Raw genomic sequence first — 18,913 nt, forward strand, 5'->3', positions numbered from 1 at the left:
TTACACATTAATATATGTTATGTCACATCATAACAATGGTTTATCTATAGATATCTTTACTCAGTAACTAAAGAGTATTATAGAATTGTTAAAAAGAATACAGCAGGCATCATTATGTTCAAAGCAGATTGCAAGTTGGAGTTTCTATCTCTTCAGTCGCAGCAGAATTTTTTGATTGTGTTCTCTGGTCACACTTTAGTCTAATTCACATTTGTTGCTTGACACTAATTACGGTTTATTACAAATAAGATTTGTGTGGGATATCCCTAGCAGTCCAGTGTTTAAGACTCCAAGCTTCAACTGAAGGGGCACAGGTTCGATCCCTAGTTGGGGAACTAAACATTCTGTGTGTCAGTTCAGTTCAGTTTAGTCACTCAGTCATGTCCAACTCTTTGAGACCCCATGGACTGCAGCACACCAGGCCTCCCTGTCTGTCACCAACTCCCGCAGCTCGCTCAAACTCACGTCCATCGAGTCAGTGATGCCATCCAGCCATCTCCTCCTCTGTCGTCCCCTTCTCCTGCCTTCAGTCTTTTCCAGCATCAGGGTCTTTTCAAATGAGTCAGCTCTTCACATCGGGTGGGCAAAGTATTGGAGTTTCAGCTTCAGCATCAGTCCTTCCAATGAACACCTAGGACTGATCTCCTTTAGGATGGACTGGTTGGATCTCCTTGCAGTCCAAGGGACTTTCAAGAGTCTTCTCCAACACCACAGTTCAAAAGCATCAATTCTTCAGCACTGAACTTTCTTTATAGTCCACCTCTCACATCCATACATGAATACTGGAAAAACCATAGCTTTGACTAGATGGACCTTTGGCCAGAAAAAAAAAAAGATTTGTGTTTAAAAAAATACAATTATTTTCATAAGTCCATTGGTGGTTTTAAAATGTAATTGAGTATAGAGTATACCTTTGTAGGATTGTGAAATATACTATAGAAAATCTAGTTATTTTATTTGACTATTAATATTTATTGAGTAGCTATTGATAAATATATTGCTTTGGAGGTCTTGATCTGACTGGACAAGTATGTTTAATCATGCATATGGAACCACTTGTTTCTCATGTATAAATGTTTGCTGTATCAATAGACTAGATACAAAAAATAATCTTAGGTATTAGAGATCTTACAATCTAATAATTGTAACAACTTTGCCTCAAGTTTTCCATCTCTAATTACTCAGGAACTTTGACCTAAATTTAGGTATCAACCATTTTGCTTATTCCAGAAGTTAAGTGAAATTCCCATATGGGCCCTGTTTCCAGACTTTTACTCTGTATATCTGCAAAATTACTGCCTTTTATAACTATTCAGGAATTTGTCACTTTTACAACACTCCCAACTTTAACTAGTTTAATCTATTGTGTTATGCATTCAGGCTGTCTGTTACTGTTATTATTAGAGCCAGGCTTTGTATCATGTGTCTGCATTCTTTGCTATAAAACTCGAAGGATGGCAATATTTTTTATTTTGTTTTATTTCTTAAAACATGAAGTAGTTTCAGTTGGTAAAGGACCTACTTTATCAACTGGAAATATATCATACAAAATACAACCTTTGAGAATGATCCATAGAGAAATGTCAAAATTTATTAAAAATTATGGTGAAATAGGTAGAATTAATCAGTTAAGTTCATAAATTAGAACATCTTAATGATTTACCTCAAAATCTGAATATTACGGTTTAACATATTTATTTTTTTGGTCATATAGTCACAGCCATCTAGTGCTGATTGACCCTGTTTTATATCCAGCATTTGTACATTGAGATGGGGGACCAATAATTTGGGCCTTTGAAAATAATCTTTTTATCTTTGGGCCATGGTGTTTTCAGTTTTCATCACAACTGGGTGACTTCTGGCTAAACAAGGTAAAATCTTAGCATGAGCAATGATCCAAGGACAGGGTGATGATTTTAATGAGTTTCATTGAGAGCTGGCCAAGTGAGCATCTGTTCCTTTTGTTTTCTCACTACTTTGTAAGCCAGGATCTCTAAGCTACATAGTTATGTTGGTGTATGTCTGTATGATGGTTTTCCCCCACCACCACTCCTATCCTCTACTTCAGTGGTGCATATAGGCACAATGGCATAATTTCTTCTATGCTCTTGGGTGAGGAAATAAGTTTGCTCATTGCTTCTCATCAGTCTGTTTTTGTTGCTCCCAGATGGTGACCCTCTCATCCCATTCTTGCTTGTTCTTAACATTATTCTGCCACCTATATCCTTTCATCATGTCCTTAAATATACTGGTTTAATAATGATTTCTTTATTTCCTGATGGAACCCACTTAACTTTCTGGTTCCTTTTATTGACACACATCTTCATCTTTTGTTTCATTGCTTCAGATTTGAACCAAATAATCAGTTGGTCAAGGCAAATAAAAACATGTAGCTGAAAAAATTTCTTTCTTGCAGCAGTTTCCAGTGAGGTGCAATAACATGGGAATAGGAAAAGAGTTTTCCCTTTTTTATTTACATATATTATGTGTATCTCATGATTCTGTGCTGCTGCTCTTGGCCTCATTTATTGCTTGCCCTTTGAAAAATAATGAGTTACCATTATTTTTGTAGGTCTGTAAGCTTGTCCCTATTTCATGCTCTTCACCTTTAGCCCTTAACTGGATAGTTTCACCTGCTGTACTTCATATGGCTGTGGTTTTTAACTTGGTACTGGTATCTATTATTGATTCAGACTGTGCTCCACAGTGGCCTTGAATGTCCAGTCATCTCCATGGAGAGCAGCTATAACACAGTGATATTAACCATTTTTGTCCTCTAGTTCAAAACAACTAATTCTGATAGGAGTGACTTTGGTTTGGGTGGAGATGGTAATTGAAGTCTAAGATCTTATTGAATACTGTTTATATGAGTTTTAGAGAAGATATTAATACCAGTTAGTCCCTTTAAATATAGCAATACTGTTAGGTTTGGACCCCTAACCTAACCTATGTATGCGACTCTTCTTTGCCAGGGCTATCTTAAAATACATGTTTTATAATAGGTCTATGAAAAGAGACCCTTAGTCTTCTTTAGAATACAAGAAAGTAAAGTTGTAAGGCAAACTACAGCTACTTTGGGTTAATCATAATCTTTGAATCTCTTAAGAATGAGTCTTAAGAAAATATTTTAAGATAAAAATGGGGAAAGAGACATTTCATAGTATAACAATCCAAGTAATATTTGGAGGCATTGAGATGTTTTTTATTTCTTCCATAGCCTTCCTTCTTACTAATTATAGCCCTGTAGTTCATGAATTTGTGTTTGGAACATGATAAGCTCTGTATTTATTGTAGCTTTAAATGGACAGTCATTATTGACTGCCAACTTAGTCTTTAAAATCAATAATCATGTTGTACCTAATTGTCAGCCTTTGTGGTGTTTTTTAATTGGTAAAGAAAGCTGACTGGAAAAATAAAGAGCATTAATTTTTATCTTTTTATTGACTTTATTTAATTATTGAAATTTTTTGGTTTCAGGCTTTTCCATAATACACCCTTCCACACACACATACAGTTAAAACTGAATTGTTTTGAACCATCTGCCTAGATTTCTGCCTAGGTCAGAGAAGTTCTGCCTCTTTGTATTTAGAAAATAAACCCTTTCACAGTCCTTTGTAGATGTGTTCTGTATTATAGTAGTTGTTGTTTCTTGTTACTGTTTTTACTTCAGACTAATAATCTTTTTGCAACTGACTGAGACAGAAAAATGTGATGTTCCTTTCCACTCACTCCAGATTTTGATAGAAGACTTGTTTTATTTATTTCCAAAATTATATCCGCAGGAAACAAGCTGTTTAAATTCAGATTATGCTGAAGCAAAATGGTCCTGGTATGAGAAGCAACGTGCTGTTTTACGAGCACCGAGTCCCTTTTCTCATAACTGATTGATAGTAAATATTTTCCTGAAGAATTATTGCCAACCATGAACAGTGCAACTGTTTCACTTTTTTTCTGTGCTACTTGCTGTACCAGCCATTGTCGGTAATTAAGATCTACAATTCACAATGCAGACGTTTGCACTTCCTCTGGGTCTGTGCTATTTATAAGGCATTTCAGCTGTTCAGAGTTTCTTTTGAGTTTTAAACTACATGTTAACAGGCTTCTTTAATATACTGTTCCACAAGTAGCATGTCAGATGGTTTGTTCTATGCACAAGCTCCTCTGTTGGGTCTAAAGAGTAGCTTTGTGGAGAATATATTAAGATTTAACCATATCACTGAGGCTGATGTGATTGGAAAAAGTATAAGATATACATATAAGTGAAGTATTATAAAGTAAAGGATAAGCATTACACATTAGGCTCATTGCTGTTTTAAAGAGGCAGGAATTATGTTCAGAAGTAATATTTTTTTGTCTTTAAATATTTATATGAACTTAATGAATGCTAATGGGGGTGACAGAGAAGTGCTGAGAAATACTAGTACAGTGACTTTTCCAAGCTCACTTTGAAGTAATAATGATATCAAGGACCCTCATTATAGATAAAGAGTGTGTGTATTTGGTCTGACTAAAGATATGAGAATATGTAACCTTCTAGATGTGCATGATATTTAAGAATACAAACAGAGGGCACCAAAATGGATCAGCAGATTGACTGCGCATTTGCTGTGTAATCAGCTTTAGGAATCCTAAGTAGCATATGCCACTGGAGGAGAAACTGTAAACAGGAATCCTGATCTGTATTAAAATTGGTAAAATTCTAAGTCATTTTCAACCATTTCAAGAAAGTTAATTAAGAAAAAAAGTCAAGACCCCAGTGAGAATCTTCATGCATTATGGTCTAGAGTAACAGTAGCTACTTGCTACCTGGACTCATTGTTACACACACAAGAAAAAGAAACTGAAAGCTGTCAACAAAATATGTTAAACTTTGCCCTGACTGTGGATCAGCCTGATTGTTTTTAAGCCTGAAGTCAGAGGCGTTGATTCTGCACATCGGCCACCAGCATCTTCAGCAGAGCAGAGCTGCAGAGAAAAGCAGGATAGGGGTTTCAAGAACCGATTTCTTGATGGCTCCTTGAATAGACAGAACTTATAACAGAGCTTTTCCAAGGCAGTTTTGTTTGCCAGAACTTAAGCTTTCTGTAGTTCTTTTGAAGTAGAGTGTTTCTGTAAACTTTTTCCCTTCAGTGAATTGTTTATGAACCATTTTTTAGATAGCAGCAGTGGCTCAACTGTTGGGAACCACTGATATATCTGACTGAGGCACTTCAAGATGCTAGAACGTATTCACATTTCTATCTAGCCAGGGTGCTAATAAGATTGAGTTTGTCTTTGTGGGTTGATCTAGATTAGCATGAGATGAGCCCAGTCAGTGTCTCCCTCAGTGAAGAAGGAAAGGTTGGGAGAGAGCAGGAGGAAGGAAGGAAGTTTTTCATCAAGAACTGACTGCAGTATTGCCTGCTGATGCATGTCGGATCACCCGCACCGAGAGATCACATGGCTTCTCCAAAAGTCAAACGATCAATTCGCCTCGTTTTGGCTCTGTACTTAATGCACAAACAGTGCGATCTGCGGGGCTGTAATTGCATTGTTAGGGCCAAGGAACAAGCCTGTGCCTTTTCAGCAGACAGCTGGCAGGGAGAGAGGCATGTTGTTAGGAAAGAGAGAGGCAAGGCAAATAAAATTACTGCTAACGCTCAGAGATCGGCAGGAGTCCTACTTGCCTAATCTTACCGGTGGGAGCAAGCGGCTGTTGTAATCCAATTATAGCAGCATAAGCAATTTGTTAGACACTCCGCATAATGTAACAATTTCCCAATAAACTCTGACTTGTAATAACGTCGGCAAGAGTCCGCATAAATCTGCCCGAATGGTGGGGGCTGGAGCGTTCGGCTGGGGGCTTGTAATTGGCGCCATCAGCACGTTTTGCGGAGTGCAGTATGGTGCAGTCTTTTAGTGCAGGAATTTTAAGGAGAAAAGCATGGCACACGCTTCTTAGAAAAAGAAGAGTGGCCATTAAAAGGGGAGCAGCAAGAAGGGCATATTCCTGCCTTCACATTACCTAGGAATCTTGGTATAGAAAGAAAACAGGAGGAGGCCATGTTTCCTTCTAATACTAAATGGGGGAGAGGGGGGTAGAATGTGTGGATTAAATTCCTTTATTTAAAAGGCATCAGTTTCTGTTATTTAAACGCTCCTTCTCTAGCACCTCCCCCCACCAAATGCCTTTCAGGCAGCATTTAGATAACATTTTTACAAAATGTTCTTAGCTAGGCAAGCCTAGAAATGCCAAATTAAAATATATTTTCTTCTAGAGTTTAGCATTTTCTTTACAACAGAAAATATATTTTCTTTATGTCCAGGACAAATCTTTTAAAGATATTATCTCACTGACTATCAAACCTTTGTACAGAATTCTGTCTTCTGCTTTAAGAAACATCTCTTAATGGAGGGTTTAAAACACAGATAATTGTTTGCTTAGCTGGCTTTATTATGCTTCTTATTTTCTAATTCTGAAATATATTGTGAATTTCTGTGATACTAGGATTAGTAATCTTTCTTGTTGAACACTTACATTGTGTAAGAATAGTTTTTATTGTTTAGACCTATACCTGGATGATCATTATAGAAATCATTTTGATTCCTAAGTGATAAAATTACTGTTTTAGAAAAATATTTGTTGTTGTGTTGTGCAAAGTAGAAGCTCTATTATTTATTGATTGATGAGCATTTGTAGTCACAGAATAGAGTTTCTTATTATACAGGGTATAGGAGGGTGAAGAGTGCTCACATATTCGAGTTAATAGATTTTCATACTGTGTGTGTATTAAATGTTATCTACTTTCTTGTGCCAGCCCAACTCTTCACTGTTGTTAATTTGTGTCAAAACCAAGCTTATGAAATAAGTACAGGATTCTTCAAAATATCATGTTGCTGTGGGTATTATTACAATAAATATTTACTTTCAGTATAAACACTTCCTTCTAGTGAAGCAAATGCTGCCGTGTTTGAATGGAGCTACATCAATAAACTGCAGTGCCTCTAATAAAGCCACTCAGTGTCTGAGTTTAACTAATGGCTGATTTTCATGGCTTTGACAGTGAGCTGTGTGCGTTATTTTCTCCTGATATTGTAAAAATAATGAGAGCAAATTAGAACAATCAGTTTACACAGATAGCTCCTGATTGGAGGCGATGGGCAATATGGCAGCAGGTAATCCATCTTCGGGTTCCTGTCACATTAACTTCAGCAGTGTGAAAAGATCAGGTGGGGTAAGCAGGGATCCTGCCCAATCGGAACACTGAAATTAATGAGAAGAGCATTGTTCTGTGATCAACCTTTTAATTAGCAAGACTGGAAACCGAGGGAGTGATGAAGGCAACACCACAGCTTCACAGTGCCAGGCACAATTCCTGAAGAAGAAATGAAAAAAAAACTTTGGGTTTTACATCACACATTTGTTGCAGTATATAGAGGCGTTGTGTTTCTACTCTAGAGCTGGTTTACAAACTTAAAGAAATACTACCTATACATGTGAAACTAATGTAATAGTATATGCCAATTTTACTTCAACTCCAAGAAAGAACGAAAAGGCTGCCTACTTTCCAAAGTATTGTCACAAATATGGTTGCTATATTAATGATTTATAGATGGTAATTCTGTCAGGGGTCGTTGAGAACTTTGATTACCAGTACACTTTCTCTGGCATTTCACTCTGGCTTTTAACCTTTGATTTTTTTTAAAAAAATCAAGTAACCAGAGAAATTAAAACTTAAAAGGTCTACCTTGTCAGCCTCCCAACATTCCACCCCTCCAATATAGAGTTTTCTTTGCAAGTAGCATATGGGTTTTCTGATTTAGAGGACTTGTCATTTTTAATTGTTTATGAGAGGACCCTTATCCAGGTGTAAGCTATGGAATGTTTAAATTTTATTCCTTTCCTGATTCTGTTTATTAGGAAATTCACTATTTGGTTTTTTTCACTATGCCATTGACATCTTCGTGTAGGGGACTGTGTTACTTCAATGTATATAATTGAGAATTGAATATCAATGAATGGTGTTTATAAGAGGAAGAGGGAGAAAAAAATCCAGGTAGTAACTGAAACTAAAGGCTAGTTCATCCACTTAGTTCTCACTTTTACTAAAATAGTAACCTTGCTAATCATCCCTGAAATATTAGGAAATATGGTATAAGACTACAGAAGACATTAATGAGCCAGATTTTCTCTACCAAATCAGCGCCCATTTTCTTGGCGCCTTTGGCAGGCTTTGACTTTGGGAAAATAAACAAGGCAACCAGGATTTGCAGTATTTTAGAATTTGTATCTTAAGTTTAGTGGTTTACTGTAAAAAGCAAGTAATATAGTCGATATAGATGAATCCAGATATCTCCCAAAGATACATAAATTTGTTTTCTTGATAGTAATAGTCAGTTGTTTTAGGGATTTATTTAAAGTAATAATACGTAAAAACTAGTTAACAAGTTAACAGGTACCCGTCTGAGTATAGAATTTACAGAAAAGAGCCTATAGTATGAAATATTCAGGTTAGGTGTAAACAATTTTTTTTAGGACGTAGTTAATAGGACTTTTAAAAATATATATATAACTAATGGAAATTCATTATTGCAGCCCTATAATACTGTACTTGCAGAATGAGTCCCTGATATTCTACTTCTTTGCAAAACTCATGAAACAAGGCCCTTCACTTCCTCCTAGTACCCATCTCCCTACCTTCTTTCCCCCTCTAAAAATCTTCAGTACTGCTCTTGCAATTCTGTCAGAAACTTGATTTTTTGTTTTATTTTTTTAACCAATAATGAGCTATTCCTGAACATATTCAGTAAGACTTAAATGTATCAGTATTTTAGGATTAGTCGCTTAATATTTAAATAGTCTTTAGAACTTCCCCCCTTCATTGTCTAAGAGATCTTTGCTACTCTGTATCAGTTCAGTTCAGTTCAGTTCAGTCGCTCAGTCCTGTCCGACTCTTTGCGACCCCATGAATCGCAGCACGGCAGGCCTCCCTGTCCATCACCAACTCCCGGAGTTCACCCAGACTCATGTCCAGCCCACTTGTTAGAATTTTGCGTGATAACTTTTCTGCATTCCTTAATCTAGAAGAGAGATTTTTATTATAGTTTTATGGATTTTTGTGGCTTTTCATTCTCCTTTCTCCTAGTTTGACAGTTCCAGAAGCCTTAGGTTCATAAGCTCTCCATGAATAAGTATGTTCTTAGTCATATGGTGTAAATAGATCACTTATAAAGCTTATGAAACTCGAGCTCTCCTTTTGAACCTTCCAGTACTCATGAGCTCAGTATTCATACATGCAAAATTTTATTCTTGTGTCATGACTTCAGTTTCTTGTAAGGCAAATGAGCTATGAATTTAAATGACTGTACTAAGTTTCTACAAAAATTAAATTGTATTTTTCCATTTTCCTACAATTGTGGAATTCCATCTGACCTAATGATCTTGCCATATTTGTTCTTGTTGTTAGAGCTCTTTTCCAGTAAGATTTATTTAAGATCAGTGTTAAAATAGATTTTTTTTTTGGAGAGCATCTTGTTTTGTTTGTTTATACTGGTAATAACAGAAATTTCTAACTGACTGAATGACCAAGAAACTCTCTTTTAATTTCCTTACAGAGAGAGAGTTGCCAAGTCACCTTAAATTCTACTAATCCCAAATCTCATCAGTAGGGTTTGCTTTAGAGAAAATTTCATTAGTCTAGTCCTTTGGAGCTCACCTGATACACCCTTATTTAAAATTCTTATGTATGGAACCAGTTGTATCTCTGATGCTACGATAAGCTTTTCTAAATTCCTCATCACCCTCAGTTATTAGTTTGGGATTTATTCCTACATAAGGAGTTTTTAAAGATACATTTTCTTTTTCTTATATCTTCAGAATGAAGATATTTTTACTTTTGTACTACTCTATGCAAATGTAAATGCTTATTACTCAGTAATAATCACCTACCTTATAAATACTGGTCTTTAAAGGACTGAAGATGAGCTCATGTCATTGGACTTAGTGTCGGTGTGGTAACCTTAGTATGAGTCCGATACAATCAGTTGAAGGTGGTAACCTTACCTTAGTAATTGTTTTATCAATAGAAGTTGTTTTGGAATACAAATCTCATCCAAATCTCTGCGTCAGGATTTACAGTGTAAACATATATTGGCAGTCCTTTTACACCAAGAACTTATTTTTCCTGGTTAAACTTGGTAATTAGTTTAATCAGTTTTAGAAAAAAAATGTCCCTTCAAAGCCAGGCTTTGTGTAATTATACTTCAGTAAATTTTTTTTTTGTAAGCATGCATGCTTTTAGACAGTTGGGTGATTATAAAGACAGGATGAGGGTATATGAATTAATAGTTGGACTTTGAATCTCTTGTATGTTTCAGACAGTAAAGAGGAGGCTTGGGACAGTGAGTAATTAAGAAACAGGTTCATCAAAAGCAAATGAAGCAAAAAGCAAACAAACGTGACTATTATTCTGTGTATGTATGTGTATATAAAATCTCCCTAGGTATTCTCTGATGGAAAGGATAGAAGTTTTTGATAGTTAAGATTGACATATAAATATATATAAGAAGCACTTGGTCACGTGGAGCACTAGGGCCATGATAAACAGAAATGTTGAAATACTTTTAGAAGAATGAACATAAATTTAATTATGTTTTATACCTCGGACAGCACTTCTTTAACTTTATCCACATTTTCTTGGAATATCTAGTAACATAAGAAATTTAATTGTAAAGATTAAAAGAAGGAAGAAACAAAACTTGGGAGCAAGCCTAAAGGGAAATATAGAGAGAAAACCGTGTTTAAAGAGAGATGGTTCCTACAGTGTTAACTATGGAGTGTGTAGCGTGACTCTGTAATGGAATATCATGGCAGGGGGTATAATACTGTAAATAAGATGAATATGCCACTTGTGGATTAATGGGCAACCTAAAGAGTGGCTTTATTTACATCTATGTGTGAGGTTCATTTCCAGTTTGTGTATTTTTTCTTATTCTTATAGTTGGCATACTTAAAACCTGATGGATTAGGGAACTTAAAAACAGTTTCCTTGTATCTTAATATGTGTGGGTTTGGGGCTTTTTTTTTGGTAGGATTAGTATAGTGTTTTTTGGTTTTTGTTTTTTTTACTTTAAATTTGATAGGTTGAAGGAATTTTCTTTTTCCTCTAGGTAATTCTAGAGAAGAGGTAGGTTCTGAATATAAGTCCAAGAAATACAACTATTTATTATGTTTTACATTTTGATAAGGAATAGGTGTAGACATCATATTACAGATTATAGTAGATTCCATTTGCAATAATAAAAGGATATGGGATGTTTTTCAAAGATTTGAGTACTGAGAAATGTAAATTTGAATACATCTAGCTTGTACACTGTAGGAGCCACTTTCTCAACATTATAACATGAGAACATGCAATAAAAGTAGATCCAAGTGAGAGCTTTATATAACTAATATTTTAAATTTGTTTTATTGAAGTACAGTTTATTTACAAGTTTGTGTTCATTTCTGCTTGATAGCAAAGTGATCCAGTTATACATAAATATACATTCTTTTTCATATTCTTTTCCATTATGGTTATCACAGGATACTGAATATAGTTCCTTGTGCTATATGGAAGGACCTTGTTTATTCATTCTATGTATAATTGTTTGCTTATGCAAATAATCTTTTAGTCAGCTATTTAGGCTACTCTTGGTTTCCAATTAATGCTATTATTTAGTTCTCTTGGAACTTTAGAAGTTTGAATTTTAGGGCTTTTACTCTGCTTCTCCTCGGTTGAAAATATATGGTAGAAGTTACCTATAAAAGGCAAATTGTATGCAAAAATCAATTGCCATCAGTGTCGAGTTTGAGTAGAACTAATTTTAACTTGCGGAAGGTAGATTCTCAACTTATATTTGTTGAGTCTGATATATATTATTTAAAGTATTAAAATCCAGATATTATGTCGTCAGATTTGACAGCCTTTTGCACCATTGTTTATTGAATGTTTACGATGTGCCAGACACTAAGGGTTAAGGGTTTTATATACACTCTAACTCAAATCCAGATGACGATCTCATTAAGCATACACAACCCCATTTTATATACAGATTAACTATAACTGAGCGGTATTAAGCAATTTGCCCAAGATATGTTGCAAAACTAGAATTTGAACCCAGACTATCTGACCCCATATCTGTGTGTTTTCAGTCACTGTGTTTAGCGTTTTAGTACATAGAAATTAGGCCAGATGAAGCAAATGTGTGGGGATTTTCTAAAAAGTTCTCTGTGGTGCCTACTAAGTATTAGCAATTTATTAACAAGTAGCCATGATTTGGAAAACACAACTATGCAAATTGGTTCTGTAAAATCATGATACGGTAATACATTTTAGATTTGTGTTCTCCTCTTACACTTACAGTACTGATACTTTCCTTTTCAGCATTCCATATGAGATAAAAATTTAAAATACATCAATTAGCAACCACAAAAAAAATAAAACTATTAAGTGAACCTTGTAATCTCCTCTTACTATCTGAGCTTTTTTTTTCAGGCTTTTGATTGTGTGTAATAAAACTGTGGCTTAATTAATGCCAGGGTTCTGAAGCCTTTGGATGCCACGAAAGAGAGTGAAGCACAGAAACCAGGAGGCAGCATCAAATAGCTTTTCTGTTGTGTTAATTTAGATCTGTCATTCTTGTTCTAGTTCATGATACATGGCTCCCAGCAGATACTAGGTGAATTAAAAGAGAAGCAGTAGTGGATCCTATCTTAGGAAAAACACAACTCATGATTGAAGCTCTCAGTAGCTTAATGAATCACTGTTTTCAGATAATATTTCACCCCTAGTTTGAGCTGCCCTTGGAGTGAATGTGGCCGTGTTATGTGACCAGCAGACATGATGCAAAACCAAAGTAAGTGGTAACTTGGCATCGTGGCTTTGTGGTGGTATGTGCAGGAAAGATCCAGTGCTGACATCCATGCCGCACTACTGTCTTTGGCAGAGGAGTGCTTGTGTGTAACCAGAGCATGAGAGAGGAAGTCGTACTGACTTGTATTAATCTCCATTTAAAATGCTAACCAAAAAAATGATAAAAATTTCCCTTGGAAATTGCTAAAGTTTCCTATGACTTTAGACATACTTTTTGAGGGATCTGTATGCTAAAAAAAGGTTGCTAGGAAATATTTATTTATTATAGCTCAAAAATGTTATTTCTTAACTTTAGTATGCAAAATAATGAATAACACATAATAGTCTTGGCTAAAATGAGTTTACTCTAATTCTTTATATTCTCTTCTTTTTAATTCTCTGTCCTTGATTCAAGGAACTTATTAACTGGTTTTATATGTGTATTAATTTTAACCAGAGTGTTGATAAGCAGTGTTTCTTTCAGGGAGGGGAAGATTTAAAATCCAACAATGAAAAACGAAGCCCCTTTTATTTCTGGCTACATTCCCAGATGGTGTGTATTATAATCATTGAACTTTCAGAGACTGCTCAAATTCCTCCTGAAATGTGTAGGATTGCAACATCATAACTAAATCATACTTTCTGGCATATCCAAACATGAAACAGACATTCCTGAGTGGAAACATTGATAACATAATTTCCATTGGTTAAGGTCTCAGTGGAGAAGGGAATTTACAAGCATGGGAAAAGAATACAGGCTAATTTGAATAGCCTCTATTGTCCAGGGGGTTATTTAATGCTAATAAATACTTGTTTTAGAATGGATGGAACTAGGTTAAGTGTTTACAGCCAAACCTTCCTCTTCTCCTCCACTGAAGAGCAAGGTTCTCCTAACACTGACCTACTTTGCTCTTATTTGGTACTATACATACAATGGTTGTGAAGCCATGAAGAGAAAAATTGATGAAAATTAGAAGAATTTTTTAGTAGGAAGTGCTTGGTAGCATGCTTCTTTGTTGGTGAGACATAAATGTTGCCACAAATTATGAATAAATGCTCCAAATTCTCTAATATTATAGCAGTTATAACCATTTTTAAGCCTCCTTTCTAAGTAGATATTTCTCTCCTGGCTTTCTGTATTGTGAACTTTACAAAACTGGCTTAGGCAGCCTATTAATTATTCATACCGTAGCAACAATTAAAGCAAATTAAAAATAAAAATCGCCATATTGCATTTAACCGTGGGCAGCACCAAACTGTGTCAGCTCTGTAAGGGCCTGTGATGTTTACTTAGTTAAAAGTGCTAGAGGGAGCTCTAACCTTGTTCAGAGTAGTGGCATATGGGAACAGTTGTCTGTATGTGGCCAAAGGGTCGTAAGTGAAAATAGAGGCTAAAGCTGTGCCATGGCAAAATTTTAAATCTTTTTTATAGAACTCCCTGTTTCCTTTACATCAGAAAATAAGGGTTAGGACTATGTATCTGTAACCAAACAGGACTTTATCCACTCTTATTTCTCTTTTTATGAATACAATAAGCTGTTTCCAATACAGTATTCAGGAGACCCTGAGTTTGGCTCAGCTAATTTTCACAAAGTGAATGTATCTGTGTAACCACTAGCAAGATTAAAAAAAGGAGGAGGAAAGGAAAAAACCCATACCAGAAACCCACTCCTGCCTTCTTTGTCATTCCCCTCCCAAGGCTAGCCATTCTCCTCACTGCTTAACATCATGTGTTAGTTTTGCCTGGCTTTGAGCTTTGTGTGAATGGAATCATACAGTGTATATTCTTTGCTATCTAACTTACTTCCCTCAACATAATGTTTTTGAGAATCATATTATTGCATATAGCTGTAATTTATTTATTTTCATTGATGTGTAGTATGTCATTATGTAAATATACCAAATATATATGTCCATTCAGATTTTGATAACTACAAAATTTTTTGGTGTATATCTTTTGGTCAGTATGTGCAATGAATACATGTATTCTGTTGCATGTGTCACTAGTAGGGAAATTAGAATTTCCTGACTGGTGGTACCAATTTATATTCTCTCCAGCAGTTAATGAGAGTTCCGTTAGGCACTTACACATAGGAAGTCCTCAATATATTTGTTCAAATGAGATAACTCAGTACACACAAAAATTCCCTAAGTTGTAGTTTTCTCACCCAGAGCCTTTGAGCTGTTCTTACAGTCTAATCACATCTTAAATTTTCTTTTTTTTCTTCACAGTTCTATCCCCAATCACATCAGCTAATGGTGGCCAGACAAGTTAGCATATTTTAAAATATTCTTATTCATATTTCCCTTTCCTGGGGAATTTGGTATGGAGTTTCAGTTAAAATTTTACTTTGAAAGTTTAATGGGCGGGTCCTGATACAGGCTGAATTGCTGAGATGGTTTCTACATACCAGCAAATGATAATGATTACCTTTATTAGGCGTTTATGTACCAGACCCTGTGCTTAGTGTTTTATACATAGTCTCCTTTATTACAGTAGCTAATATATCACTTTGTCCTTGAGGACACTTGATGGCCTTTGGAATCCAACAGAAAAAGGTCTCTAAGATAGAACTGGCTGTGGGCTATAAGGGTGAAAATTAAACCAGCAGAGAGCAGCAGCCATCAGATCATGACCACTATAATCTGGATAGAAAGCATTAAGAGGATCCCAGTAATTTTTTCATATCTATTTGCAGACTCTTCATGTAGCCCTACTATTTTGATTTGGCCCTAAATAAGACAAATTGATATATTAAATTGATAAACTATTTTATCTCCTTGTGAAATAAAGGAATTTTTAATAGATACATTTATTTATTTACAATTTTCTTGAACACCGTAAATACCGGGAACTATAGAGGAAGATGGAGAAGGAAATGGCAACCCATTCCAGTATTCTTGCCTGGAGAATCCTGGGATCAGAGGAGCCTGGTGAGCTGCTGTCCATGGGGTCGCACAGAGTCGGACACAACTGAAGCAACTCAGCATGCATGCATGCAGTGGAGAAGGAAATGGCAACCCGCTCCAGTGTTCTTGCCTGGAGAATCCCAGGGACAGAGGAGCCTGGAGGGCTGCCGTCTGTGGGGTCGCACAGAGTCGGACACAACTGAAGCGACTTAGCAGCAGCATAGAGGAAGATGGATGGGGAAATACGAGAGTAAATTATGAAAGAAGTGAGGCACGTTGAGACACAAAGTGTCACGGTATCATTAAGTCTTCAGATCTGTGTCAGCCCTGAGAAAAGTTATACCATAAAGTTTTAAATTCTTAACTATGGTTAAGTAAAGTAAAAGAATAGTAATGTTACCTGTGTAACAGTTACAGTCAGAATGATAGCATTTCTTTGCATTAAAAGCTCAATTGTTGCAGGAAAATTTGACTTACTCTTGGGATTTTGGAATATATTGCTTGACCAAATAATATTATGAAAAATACTTCTTTTTGCTTGAGGTGTGTTTTCTTAAACTCTAATATGTTCGTTTTCTAGTAAGAAAATGTGAAGAATGATTCTCTTTGTAAATGTATTCCCTCAGCTCTATTTTAATTTACATGGAACTGAACCATAAACTCAAAATATAAAAGCCAGACTGAGCCTCAGATTATTCCATCCACCCACTCATTTTATAGAGGAGATCCCAAATAGTAGAGACTTAGCCAAGATTACATAGCTAATTAGTGATGGGACTAGGCCACCGTGCTGTCTAACTTTTGCTGTAGAGCTGTTTACATGTGACTCAACTATAAGAGAACTTTTTGTAGTGGTTTGTTTCCAAAGCATGAAATTTCCAAAGCCTCTGTTTATTCCTTAAACAGAAAATGGAAGTAGAGTGTATTTGGCTCATAGGAAAACTTCACTGTAAAAAGTTGTTTTCATATTTATGGTGCTACATGTGAGCTTAAGCCACACCTAGGTGAAGTGAAAAACTGGGTAGTAAACCAGGAAGTGTCTTTACAGAAACTGTTTCGTCCTTTAAGAAAAGCCAAGTTCTGCGAAGAAAAGACCACAGTTCTATTTCTTAAACAAGCTCGTAAACAGTATGGAAGTAACTATCTTCCTGATTTGCATTTTCTCATCCCACCTTCACTCTTAGTAAACAAACACAAAATTCCTGGTAGAGGGTTGTTCCATTTAGAAAAAGAAAATTTTGGGGGACGCTCAAGATTCAGTATTTTCTCCAGAACACCAAAAGTCTGCAGTCTCTGGCCCATGAAACACCATAAAAATAGTGCCCATGTGGGAGAAATATAAATAACCTTCAGACAAAATCACAGAGTAATTGTTTTTCTGCTAATTTTTGAAAGAAAAGGAGGGTGAATGCTGATGACAGCTGGAATTTCAATCTGGTTTCTGCCCTGCCTTTGCTGATAACTAAAATGAAGTACAAAGTCTGAAGGAAGCAAAATGTACTCTATACTTTACAGATTGGAGGAATCATCCTGTATTTACTGTAAAAATCAGAAAAGTGGATTTTCAAAATTAGGGTACTGTGTTGAGAATCTTGTTACCATGCTAATAACTTCCTTATTGTTTTTCCCTCACTAGATTTGAGTGTTGTGGGAGTATGTTTTGGCAATTGCTCTGAAAGATTGAAAATGAAAAAAAAAGTCAAATGTTCAAATGTCTTTTATTTCATATCATGAAACATATTTCGAAGTCTTTCCTTTGCTCTTTCCAGTCTTCTCCAATTGTTAAATGTCACTCATTGTAAGTTCAATTTTACTCTCATTCTTGAATTTTTACAGTTATATTTTATGTATTTTTTTACATAAAAATATTGAAACTAATCTTAGAAAATAGTGGATTAAAGTTAGAGTACTTACAGACAAAGCATCAGTGTAGTGATAGTAGCATTCTTATTGGTAAGAGCAGGTCCAAAATATCAGTTTAGAAAAACTATACACTTAACAACTGCATTTTGCAGTCTGATCTGAAATCTAATAACTTCTGTGAATTTGAGCAAGTTATTTTGATCACCTCTGCTTAAAAAAAAAAAAAAAAGCAGATGCTACATCCAAACTAAGCTTTTTCTGGATAAATTAAGAAGACAATTACCCACGTATTCCAGAGAGAAATGTCTTTTGTCCCTTGATGCTCCAAGGGTTATTAAAGTTTTACCTGCAGATAACCAAGACTTCCAGAAGTTACAAGTCATTTACTTCATTCACTGCAGCTAAGAGAGGCCTGTGCTGCTGCCTCATAGGATTATTTCTTGCTGCATTTAACATGCATTAACAAGCATTTGGAAGGAGTTGAATTTCTTCTAGAAAGCTGAGTTGGCTTCTTGAGATCCTATCCCCAAAAGCCTTGTATTTTCTTAATCCAGGTTTTAGATGTAGCTTCTCAAAGGCTTTCTTCAGGAGCAAGTTTTACCAAGTCATTGAGACCTTTTTATTGGACAAAAAAAATGTAAGGATTAGTGCACAAAGAGGAAGAGGATAGTTTTTTCTTCTTTATTTTAAATTAACTGTATTTCCCTGTGTCCTTTTTAATTGCATTTTAAGTGTGTTTCTGTGTTTCTCTCTGGCAGCCAGTGCCTCTGTCATTCCCTGTTATTTATTGGTAGAACTTAGCTTTCTGATGCTAAAATAAAGGGAGGATATGAGGGGAAAGTCAGGGAGAAGACTCTTAGTTAAAACTTTCTCCATCACAGAAATTTTGTTTTGGTACTATTAACATTATTTAACATCCAGATAAGCAACCTCTATCTGAGGAAGTTTACAGAAAGAGCAACAAGATTCCAGACAGTTAAACTTTATTACTCTGCCTGAAACATTAAGTAGCGGTTTAGAAAAATAGTTTTTCATCCCCTCTGCCTCTTGATTTTTATTGTGTGGGAGAGGACCTTTTTGCCTGATAGACATATTGTTTTTCTTAGGGCAGGTGAACTTGGTAATGCTAGGCCCCTTTTGCATTTAGTTATATTCATTCCTTTTCCCCTCATCTCTCTTCATCTCATCCCTACCTTCCATCTCTCCCTCCATCTTCCCTAGCCCCTCATCTCTTTCCCCTTAGCCATTTCTTCCTACCCATGCCTAAC

At 35.7% G+C, this 18,913-nt stretch overlaps 1 protein-coding gene and 1 pseudogene across 14 annotated transcripts in view; both read left to right on the forward strand.

The window, feature by feature from the left end:
* BTRC (beta-transducin repeat containing E3 ubiquitin protein ligase) overlaps positions 1 to 18,913 on the forward strand; it is a 175,721-nt gene that overhangs the window by 112,066 nt on the left and 44,742 nt on the right.
* Positions 1 to 18,913, forward strand: part of LOC132343992 (large ribosomal subunit protein uL6-like) — a 35,130-nt pseudogene continuing 16,217 nt past the window's right edge.

This window comes from Bos taurus, chromosome 26 (genome assembly GCF_002263795.3).
Source record: "Bos taurus isolate L1 Dominette 01449 registration number 42190680 breed Hereford chromosome 26, ARS-UCD2.0, whole genome shotgun sequence".
Lineage (NCBI taxonomy): Eukaryota > Metazoa > Chordata > Mammalia > Artiodactyla > Bovidae > Bos > Bos taurus.